The sequence below is a fragment of the Lactuca serriola genome, chromosome 3 (genome assembly GCF_051521515.1).
Source record: "Lactuca serriola cultivar US96UC23 chromosome 3, Lser_US96UC23_V15, whole genome shotgun sequence".
In the NCBI taxonomy this organism is placed as follows: Eukaryota; Viridiplantae; Streptophyta; class Magnoliopsida; order Asterales; family Asteraceae; genus Lactuca; species Lactuca serriola.
In genome coordinates this window covers 87168970-87181112 of record NC_136410.1, presented here as the reverse complement: position 1 = coordinate 87181112, position 12143 = coordinate 87168970, and positions in this window count along the sequence as shown.

Below are 12143 nucleotides of genomic sequence, written 5' to 3'. Positions count from 1 at the left end.
GGCAACTTTATGAATCCTTGTGGTGCATTAAAGGTTTTATTTTTTAGATCTGGAGAGTTAGTGAGTTATGGGCTTCATGTATGGGATTTGATCTCATTTTCCCTTTATTTTGACCTAGCTTATGTTTAAGATATGAATTAGACATGCATGTCTAAAAAACACTGATTTTTATGGTATTGTCAGATAAAGAATGCCTCCTGGAAATTTTGGTTATTGGGCTTGAAGTGTAACATCTCGTATATTAAATAAATAAATAAATAAGGGTTAATATGAATAATATTTAACGGGGTGTTGGTGTTGGGGAGCCAATTGATACAATTTTATAAGTTGGTAAATTATTGGGACTTAATTTGAAGAGATTTAAGAGGCTCAAGGGCTAAATGGTAAGTATTGGACCTATTATGAAAGGATTTTGAGAACTGAGGGCTATTTAGTAAATTACTGATTTAATTTGAAAAGGATTTTAGAAGTGGGGGCTGCTTGGAAATTATTAGGACCTAAATTGAAAGGACTTGGAAGTGATGGGGGCTGAAATGTAACTTATGGATCTGTTTTGAAGAGTTTATGAGAAGGAGGGGCTGGAAGTGTCAAACTCGCATGGAGTTTGTATGAACACGCGATTAAGCAGGCACCATCCGGATTAAGCAGGCACCATCCGTTGCACCGTCCCTAAACCTAAGTGATGTCCAGCCGCCATGCGTGAAGCCAGCCACCACCACCCCTTTTCGTTCGTTGTTCCGATCAGTCTTGGGGGTCCGCTGTCGCCGCTCCGACGCCGCTGCTACGATACCACCAAACGTCGCCATTGCTACACCTACTGCCGGAGGCGTTACGAGAAGCCGGAGAAATGCCGAGGATCAGGCGAAAACCGTTGTGCGTCGTCGTGCAGTTCGTGAGCCACCAGAAATGCGTGTTAAGCCTATCCGCAATCCATTCTTCTTCTCTCCCTCGTTGTTTTCTGTGGGTATGACGCCGAAAGCATCAATGTCGATGTCGGAGGCCGTGGGGGCCGTTGTGTTCGTTTTTCGATGAGTCTTGCCACCTAGGCAGCGACTGTATGGTTGGTATTCGAGTATACTTGTTGATTTTGCGTTCTTGGGGATTATATGTGTGAGTTTGGCGAGAAAAACCCACCATGGCTGCCAACCATGGTGGCTGCCGCCTCCTGCCACCGCGTCACCACCACCAGCCACCGTGGGAGGTAACTATGGATGTATGCTCAAGTGTTTCCATTGTTTCCGGTATTTTGGATCTAGTATGCATGTTTGTGTAGCCGGAAAACCCACCACTACCATTGTGAGGTGATGGCCGCCGCCGTGAGCCGCCACTAACCACCACTACCTGAGGTGGTAGTGGGTGGTCCTTGTCATAGTGAACCCTAATCGGCCCAAATGCTTGATCTGGACTAGTTGGATGGTGATTGGGCTAGAAACCCTAATTTTGGGTTTGTTAGTTTGGATTTTACCGGGACCCGCAGTTGGACTGTTTAATTGATATTGTGTATTATGTCCGACTTCATTTTTTGAATGGCCTAGTGGAGTGTTGTACTTAATAAGTTATGTGAGAAACGGTTAACCCTAATCGTCATTTTATATGAAAACCCTAATTTTGCTTGGGCCTTAAGTTGGGCCTTTCTATTGGGTTTTGGTGATTAGGCTATTGATGGGCCATACAAGAGAAATCATGTGGACTAGAATATTTAGATGGGCTTTAGGGTAAGGCTCATATGAGGGGTTGTGTGACAACCCGAAATTTCCATTCTGTACAAACCACTTGAAGCCAATAGAAGTAGAACAGTTACAGTGAAAACTCAGACTTCGAGTATAAGTTTGGCAGTTTTCAGGATTTTACACTTAAGGAGATATTAGGAGAGTGGATGCACTAGGGTTTTGTGCAACACTATTTGTCCAATACTCTAGGACATTAGAGTTCGTTCCAGGAATAAAAATATTTTCTGCCAAAAATATCTCAGGACTATAAATAGAATTCTGAACCAAATTGGTTCATTAGTTGAATTCCATTTAGAGAAAAGCCAAATTCTCTCTCACGGATCTTCGGGTTTTTATCCCAAATTGTGAGTACTTCGATCTAGTTATGTTATATAGCTTAGATTGTGTTTAGAAACGCCAATTACATATCAAATCTGTGAGACTCGGGAGCTTACCGCCCAAGAACGTTCTTGGGGAGTAAACTCCAAAAAGTGGCTTAAATGCTACCTAGTCCTTTCCCCGTGATTTGTAACTACCTTAGACTTGTATGCTAGTGTGTATACGACTAGAAAACATCAAAATCGGATTGATAACCCAAAATTTGGGAGTTTACCGCCCAAGAACACTTGGGGAGTAAACTCCATTTTAAGGTCCTAAAGGGTTCAAATGACCCTCAAAGCTTTAGAACTCGAACTAGAGCCCACCATTGCATGTTTAGGGCACCAAAAACAATTAAAATCAATGATGAAAAGTGAGTTCACGGCCAAGGGTGTTCTTGGGCCGTGAACTCCATGTTAAGTGCCCAAAATGCCCAAAATGCCTTCATTTAACCAAGAGACTAGCCTAGCACATTAGCTTGATGTGTCTAATACCCAAAACAATCAAAATACCAACACCGAGGGGTGTTCATGGCCGCAAACACATGGCCGATTGGTACATGGGCTGAAAACTCTAAATAGGGGTGTTTTGATGCCACAAACACTTCCTAAGGCTTAGGCTTAAATTAGGACAAGTACTCTAAAGTGTTTATAGCCTAGAAAACATGAGGAATCTCAAGTATTGAGGAGTTTAGGGCCAAGAGTAGTTCTTGGGCCGTAAACACCTATAAAGGGGTCAAATGACACCCTAACTCCTTCCTTATGCCTAGAACCCAACATAGATCATTACCTAGAAATGTTTGAGACTTGAACACACCATAAGAACCCTCCCAAGGGAGTTTACGGCCGTAAACTCCAAGGGAATATGGTCTCTGGGCCGTAAACTCCCCAAAGGAGTTAATATGGCACCCAAACACTTGTTATAGCCTTGAAACAATTCACCACATGAGTTGTATATTTGTTAGACATCACTTATGGGCTTGGTTGAGAGTTTACGGCCAGGAGTTTACTCCCCTGGGCCGTAAACTCCAAGACATATGGTCATTTGACCATAAACTTCCATTAGAGGCATTGCACTCCTTTGTTGCAACCCATTAGCCTCCTAGCACTAGTCCAAAAGTGTTTTCCTCGCGTTTAAATGTTTATGCTTGTATAATTAGTGTTTTAATCACTAATTATTTATATACATATGTCTTCATATGTGATTAGGATCATTGTGTGTGTCTAAAGTCTCCACTTGACACCAAGCACTTGTCCGATCCTTCCTTACGATAACAGTCTGTTCAACTCCAGTTGCTTACTCAGAAAATATTTATGTTTCAAATGTTTTACAAAACTTATTTATGCTTTTATATTATAAATTGCATGCCTCTATATGTATAGTTATATAAGAAATGTTTAAAAGACATAGGAAGGCTATCCACCCTATTTCCTTTTCGCGCTTGAGATGTGGTCTGGTGGGATATCGGGTACTCGTCCGAAAGTCGTTTAAATATTACTTATATATCATGTGTACATATATAGTCATAAAAGGTCCTTCCAGTTCATCCAATGCCCTTGGATAGCAAGGGTATACATCCATGTTCATACGTACCAGTTATATTACTAGTAAGCTACCATATGGGTAGTTTATGAAGATACTAGAACTATTACTAGAACACGATATCACACAAGGAGTCAGTTCATTCATGAGTCAATACTTGCTAGATAGAGAGAACTTACATTACAACTAGTATACATAGTACATTACTATACAATTACATAATTACGTGTACATAGAGATTTGTTATAAGCATGCCTATATTTGTATAGTTATATAAGTAATGTTTAAAAGACTTAGGAAGGCTATCCACCCTATTTCCTTTTCGCGCTTGAGATGTGGTCTGGTGGGATACCGGGTATCGTCCGAAGGTCGTTTAAACATTAGTTATATATCATGTATACATATATGGACATAATAGTTCCTTTCAGTCAGTTCAGTGCCTTTGGGTAGCAAAGGCATACGTTCATATACTTTTACATGATTACGCTTACATAAGTACATATACATGAATACGTTAACAAAATTGTGATCCACTGTATCGGAGCATGCCTTAAATGTCATGGCCCGAGTTGTAGCTAGAGTCTCTTGGAGGGAGAGCGTGAGTTTGCGTATAGATCTATACTGGATTGACTATCCTACACCATGCTGCTAGCTACAGCCGGACCTGCAGGTCTGCGGGTGCCAAATGTCATTCCGTTATTACGACCATTCTTATGTCGTTGTTACCAGTCGATAGTATGGTGCAATTAATCACATTATGCCTTAATATAAATCCGGTTTAAGGTAGTTAGTACAGCCGTAGTTCTTATAGCGCTACGTTTTAGTACTAAATTAATTTTCCCTGTACATATGTTTAGTGATCTTTTCACTTAAACTATAAATGTAAAAACTATATTTTGTTAATAATAGTTACACTTGGGAAAATTACACACTTTTACAAGAAACGAACATTTAGAACAGTTAAGTCTTGGTAGAAGACTACATTGAGAACAGTTAGGTCTTGGTAGAAGACACACTTTATATAATAGTAGGAATCATAGGGATTTCTAGGGTTTTTCAATCGTTTACAGTTGTTTTACAAACATTTTCATACTTATAGTTCACTTACAAACATTTTCATCCTTACAGTTCATAAACTTACAAATTCTTACATACAAATTAAGACACTAAAATACTTATGATCTCACCAGCTTTAAAGTTGATACTCGCTTTCAAAATTACTTGTATCCTCAGGTCATCATAGACAGGTACCGATGCAAGGAGAAAGGAAGATGGAGCTTGTTCAAGACTCATCTTTCATTTTGATTTATGCTTTAGTGTTTATCAAAATTTGATAGAACATACATGTATAATAATTATATTATTAATGCAATGGATGAGGTTGTTGCTTGTTTACTACTTTTCATTGTTGTGATATTGTACATGACGTCCTCCGCCCCAGAACGTTTCCGCCGTTCTTGATTTTGGGGTGTGACAGATTGGTATCAGAGCATTGTTTATAGTGAATTAAGTATATCAACCCATAAAAGATATACTAACTATAAATACATAAGGGATTAAAAATACTCTGACCAAGAGTTTATACTTTAAATAATAAAATATTTAAGTAAGTATACGTGCCTGCATTCATACTAAAATCAGTGTCACTAGGACAGTACAAAAGAATTACGATTGTTGGGCAACACAGGTGGGCTTAGAGACATATGGTCAAAACTGGGAAGATATAACCTGATCGCCTATATTATCTGAGGGTTGACTAGCATGTGCCTAAGTTCAATTGTGTGGTTGCAACAATGCTAGAATCTTACCAACTCTACCACAATGAGAACAATAGAACATAACATTAAAATTTAAAATACTATAGGAGTATTTGGTGTTACTATACGTACTTTATACTTGAGAACTAAAACGGGATCTTCATTACTAAGTTGATAGTTGCTAAGTGGATACACTGAGGCTATATGTAATTAGGATGTTATAGACTTAGAATCTGTGAAAATTTTACTTCACCCCTATTCTGTGTGAATATGGAGTTAAGGTCACTTATTCGAAGGTCTATCCTGTTTAGATTACACAGAGCTGGTATGCACTTCACAAATAGCGATGTAACTAATGAAGGTTTTCTAAATAATTATCTAGATAGTTCGTCTAATAATTATTCTCTTACCCTAAATTCTCGCATAGAAAACATAGCTGGACTCCATCCCCACGGCAACCAGTATCTTCCGAACGAAGTCATAGCTGGTTGGTTTGGAGAAGAACAAGAGAATGATCATCCTATCCTCTTGAATGATCACCATGATGAAGACCTTTCGTACGATGCTAACTCCAAACCAGAGGTTGAGAACCTACCCCGAGCAGCTCCCTTTCAAATTCCTAACCCTCGTCCGGCTTTTCATGGCCCGACCCCTGAGAGGGTGGAATGCTTGGAAACATGGAGCCAAGGACAAGATCAGCCCATGCCATTAAATGGCGACCGAAGCTTTTACAACTTGAACAATGGGGGCTCAGCAGACAGAGTCTCGCCAATCTTGGTCCGTAGAGTGGCCGAAATGAGATTCAAGGCAGGACAGCCCTACGTCAAATTTCCGAAGATGTCGCCGATGCGAGAATACATACCCTCCGCACCATTTGTCTAGAAGATGCTCACAAGAGATCAGAGAGAAACCATGAAACCCTGCTGCAAACACTAGCTGAATCACGAGCCGAAGTTATAGAGCTCCGAGTATGCCAGAGGGTGTACGAAAGACACCTACTTGACATGAACGTCAATTGGCTGAACTGAGAGTTCACCAGAGGGATGACCGTCGCCAGTAGTAGACACGTTACGTTATTTTCCTTATTAAAAGGAATCGTTTTTCTGTCTCTACCCGATGTGGCATTTTCTATGAAATTATCTTGTATCGTAAGTACTTTTAGTTAGGCCCTTATGCTGTCAGGAACTATCTTCTGTGGATATGATGTAAGACCTTTACAAGGTCATTTTCCTGAATCTTTACATCGTGCATATCAAAGATATTGACAGTCGGCTAACTTCTGTGTCATTCTTCATTTAAGTACTTTTATCATACTTTCATTGGAGTCTATCTGATTCATACTTTAGTCAAGTCAATGGACTATAGTAATTTAGCTCCGGAAACATTTCCAAGTCTTTTTCAGTGGTTGGAATCTTGTTATTCACCAATCCACGTTACCTCGGCTCGAACGACGAACGTCTTGAGATCATTCTACGAACTTACTTCTACTCATTACTAGGACTACATCATAGGGATGTAGGTCAAACCTTCGCGAACATACTTCCATTCCGTACTAGGACTGCATCATAGGGATGTAGGTCAAACTTTCGAGAACATACTCTTACTCTTTTGTTGAGCAATCTAAGTACATCTAGGGTCAACCTGAATCGCTCACAAATCCTTATCCTTCGTGTTACAGAATCATGTCGTCATCAGGAAACAATCAGCTGAGCAACGAAACCCCCATCCTCCATATCGACACCGCTACATTACAAGCTGCAGTAGCAGCTGCTGTGACAACTTTCCTACACACATCAACTCAGGCAACACAAACAAGACAGAAAAAGGAGACGGGAGTTCCGATGGTAGTACCAAACCGGGAAACCAACAAATGGCAACAGTCATGGACTTGCGAAGCCTAAAGACCGAAAGGAAGAGACAATATCATAAATCCTTAAGGGAGCGCAAGAGAGCCCAAAGACTTGCCATGCCACAGCCACCAGTGGCAACCCTGGCCGAACGCTTTAGGAAGCAATTTTCAAAGTGGAGTAACAAGGAAGGCACTCGTGTCCACATAACACTGGCTAAACACCGCAATCCCATCAACAATGCAAGTACTAGCCAGTCATGCCACCATTGAGGTGAGATAGGGCATGTCAAGAAGGATTGTCCTATAGCAAAGAACTCTGGCGCAGATGGGAGGATTCTCAGGATCACAGCTGCAGGAGAGCTTACTCCGGAACCCTCGTTAATGTAACTTAGGCGTGTTGTTGTAACAGACTTATAAACTATCCAGAACTAGTGCAACTAGAGTCTTACCTTTTGCGAGATCCTGTCTGTATAGGGATTCTCGTGCTGCGTATACTTGCCTTTTGTAGTATATCATATTCGCAGCAATAGTCTTGTGGTAAATCTGAAGTACTGTAACTCTGTTCATGGTTGCACAGTTGTGTTTTGTTTGTAAATGTCTTATGTTCAAATCTAATGTCTTTAAGTTTCAGTATGATTCCGACATTATCATACGACTCGATTCAATTTGTTCTTCACGAAAACAGTTTCATACGTACATCTCTTCCTTCTAGATCACTTTACCAGCGAAGCCGTCATATCAGAACACCGAACTACTCATGCCAGGAGTGCCTCTTAGTTATTTTCTTTTCCGAAGAAACCCCCGAAGTACCACTCGTGCAGTACGTCAAGTTCAATCCAAAGATTCATGCGATTGATCTATCACTGAGGAATGTATACATAAGAATGATATATAATCAAGGTTCTACAGGTTTAGAATTGATGATTCCACTTTAACTTCTTTTTCCCCGATGGGATGTGAGCTTAAAGAAGAATCAGTTATTCGAATACCTTTTCAATCTTAATTATATACGACTCGTATACACGAAATTGTGATTGTGCACCATGTATGAATTCTAATATGAACTTCAGGACGGAGAACTGCTTAAGCTTACGAGTAATCGCATCGTCATGTGAACAAACTTAGAACCCAGTACAACTCGTGTAAACAGATCACCCTATAGTTAAACACCTACAGAGATACAAGAACAGTCCTGAAAACTTAGCGAAATGCACAGAAATAGAATTAGAAGACTAGGTTTCTCACCCTAGAGAACCCCGATCATATTCTCCCAGAGATCGACGGATTGCATCGTATGTACCTCGGATATCGAGGACTCCGTCAAGATTTTCATAGAAATCGTTATCTCTGCCTCGCATAGATGAAATGGTTGAGCAGACGCAAGGAAAGAATTTCTTTCGGAAATGGATCTGAGATCCGAATATCACCAGTTCGAGTGTTAGGGAAGGATGTCCGGAAGACTATCTTCCGAACTCGATGCGGACACTTCGAGTCCGTAGTGATACCCTTCGGATAGGACCAATACGCCAATAGCTTTCATGAGCTAAATGAGTAGGGTACGTCTTTCTTACTTGGATCAGTTCGTCATTTCTCCATGTGATGACTTACTTATCTACCCTCGTAGTAGGAAGAAAACCCTTGGAAACATTTCCTACAAAGGAACTTTTAGCGAAGTTCTCTAGGCGCGAGTTTTGAAATTGAAGAGTCAAATTTCTATGACACACTTTTAGTAATGTGAGAAATTTTGAGTACTCTTTCAATTTGTCAAAGCCGATGAGCATTTGTCGACACAGTGACGCCGACAGTCTTTCGCCAAATTCTAGGTCTTGCCGACCTACTATCATAGTTCATTCAGAACTCCTCGCAAACTACAGAAACGCATACGACTTTGAACCAGCAAGGGGTGGCCTTTGACAGGGAAGTTAAGCAAGAAGAGGAACCTTTGGAATTCCATGTGAGTGACCAAGCCCTTTAGGTTAACTCACTCTGGGAATGGCTTAATACGCTTCGTAAAGCGTGGAAAGCTAAATCCAATATAGTTAGGACCTCCGAGATTCTTATCAGAATCGGTCCTGTGCCTCGCACACACTAGACCTACACCGCGAACTCAATCACGTACATTCTACTCTTCGCGCCTCAATCGTGAAACAATACCTTTCCGTTAGGACTTTTGTAAGTCCACTCGTTGAGATCCTCGCCTTCGTATTAGAACCGTAGTGACCCTCGACCGAGAGGTCAAGCGGACTAAGCAATGCCGTCGCCAGTTAGTGAAGGTTCGTTGGAATGCCAACCGAGAACCCGATTTCACTTAGGTGCGCTAGAACCAATCGATTAGGAAGTTTCCTCCTCACGACTCGATCATTCGTACATACTTCCTTGCCTAAATTCTAATTTCGGGACGAAATTCCCTTTAACAGGGGGATGATGTGACAACCTGAAATTTCCATTCTGTACAAACCACTTGAAGCCAATAGAAGTAGAACAGTTACAGTGAAAACTCAGACTTCGAGTATAAGTTTGGCAGTTTTCAGGATTTTACATTTAAGGAGATATTAGGAGAGTGGATGCACTAGGGTTTTGTGCAACACTGTTAGTCTAATACTCTAGGACATTAGAGTTCGTTCCAGGAATAAAAATATTTTCTGCCAAAAATATCTCAGGACTATAAATAGAATTCTGAACCAAATTGGTTCATTAGTTGAATTCCATTTAGAGAAAAGCCAAATTCTCTCTCACGGATCTTCGGGTTTTTATCCCAAATTGTGAGTACTTTGATCTAGTTATGTTATATAGCTTAGATTGTGTTTAGAAACGCCAATTACATATCAAATCTGTGAGACTCGGGAGTTTACCGCCCAAGAACGTTCTTGGGGAGTAAACTCCAAAAAGTGGCTTAAATGCTACCTAGTCCTTTCCCCGTGATTTGTAACTACCTTAGACTTGTATGCTAGTGTGTATACGACTAGAAAACATCAAAATCGGATTGATAACCCAAGATTTGGGAGTTTACCGCCCAAGAAAACTTGGGGAGTAAACTCCATTTTAAGGTCCTAAAGGGTTCAAATGACCCTCAAAGCTTTAGAACTCGAACTAGATCCCACCATTGCATGTTTAGGGCACCAAAAACAATTAAAATCAATGATGAAAAGTGAGTTCACGGCCAAGGGTATTCTTGGGCCGTGAACTCCATGTTAAGTGCCCAAAATGCCCAAAATGCCTTCATTTAGCCAAGAGACTAGCCTAGCACATTACCTTGATGTGTCTAATACCCAAAACAATCAAAATACCAACACCTAGGGGTGTTCACGGCCGCAAACACATGGCCGATTGGTACATGGGCCGAAAACTCTAAATAGGGGTGTTTTGGTGCCACAAACACTTCCTAAGGCTTAGGCTTAAATTAGGACAAGTACTCTAAAGTGTTTATAGCCTAGAAAACATAAGGAATCTCAAGTATTGAGGAGTTTACGGCCAAGAGTAGTTCTTGGGCTGTAAACACCTATAAAGGGGTCAAATGACACCCTAACTCCTTCCTTATGCCTAGAACCCAACATAGATCATTACCTAGAAATGTTTGAGACTTGAACTCACCATAAGAACCCTCCCAAGGGAGTTTACGGCCGTAAACTCCAAGGGAATATGGTCTCTGGGCCGTAAACTCCCCAAAGGAGTTAATATGGCACCCAAACACTTGTTATAGCCTTGAAACAATTCACCACATGAGTTGTATATTTGTTAGACATCACTTATAGGCTTGGTTGAGAGTTTACGGCCAGGAGTTTACTCCCCTGGGCCATAAACTCCAAGACATATGGTCATTTGACCATAAACTTCCATTAGAGGCATTGCACTCCTTTGTTGCAACCCATTAGTCTCCTAACACTTGACCAAATGTGTTTTCCTCGCGTTTAAATGTTTATACTTGTATAATTAGTGTTTTAATCACTAATTATTTATATACATATGTCTTCATATGTGATTAGGATCATTGTGTGTGTCTAAAGTCTCCACTTGACACCAAGCACTTGTCTGATCCTTCCTTACGATAACAGTCTGTTCAATTCCAGTTGCTTACTGCAGGTGAGTTCATACCCCTTAATCAATGTTTTAAACTGTTTTTAAATGTTTTATGGGGGGGATACAAGTAGAATTATGCTTGTTATTATATCAATCACATGCGATTAATAAGTAAAATTACGCTAGTTATTATATCAATCACATGTGATTAATATACAACATTCAAATGATTTGGCTACTCATTAGCCGTTTTACCAAACAGTTTCCTTCAAATGATTTTTATAAACATTTTATATGTTTTAAACTCCTTATTACACTGTACAACTTATTTACAATTGTGTTCCAAACAAATGTTTTCCTTATACTTATACTGTTTTATCAAAACCATGCCTTCGAAACCATTTTATAGATCGACATCAAGTCGATCTTTTCTCAGAAAATATTTATGTTTCAAATGTTTTACAAAACTTATTTATGCTTTTATATTATAAATTGCATGCCACTATATGTATAGTTATATAAGAAATGTTTAAAAGACATAGGAAGGCTATCCACCCTATTTCCTTTTCGCGCTTGAGATGTGGTCTGGTGGGATATCGGGTACTCGTTCGAAAGTCGTTTAAATATTACTTATATATCATGTGTACATATATAGTCATAAAAGGTCCTTCCAGTTCATCCAATGCCCTTGGATAGCAAGGGTATACATCCATGTTCATACGTACCAGTTATATTACTAGTAAGCTACCATATGGGTAGTTTAGGAAGATACTAGAACTATTACTAGAACACGATATCACACAAGGAGTCAGTTCATTCATGAGTCAATACTTGCTAGATAGAGAGAACTTACATTACAACTAGTATACATAGTACATTACTATACAATTA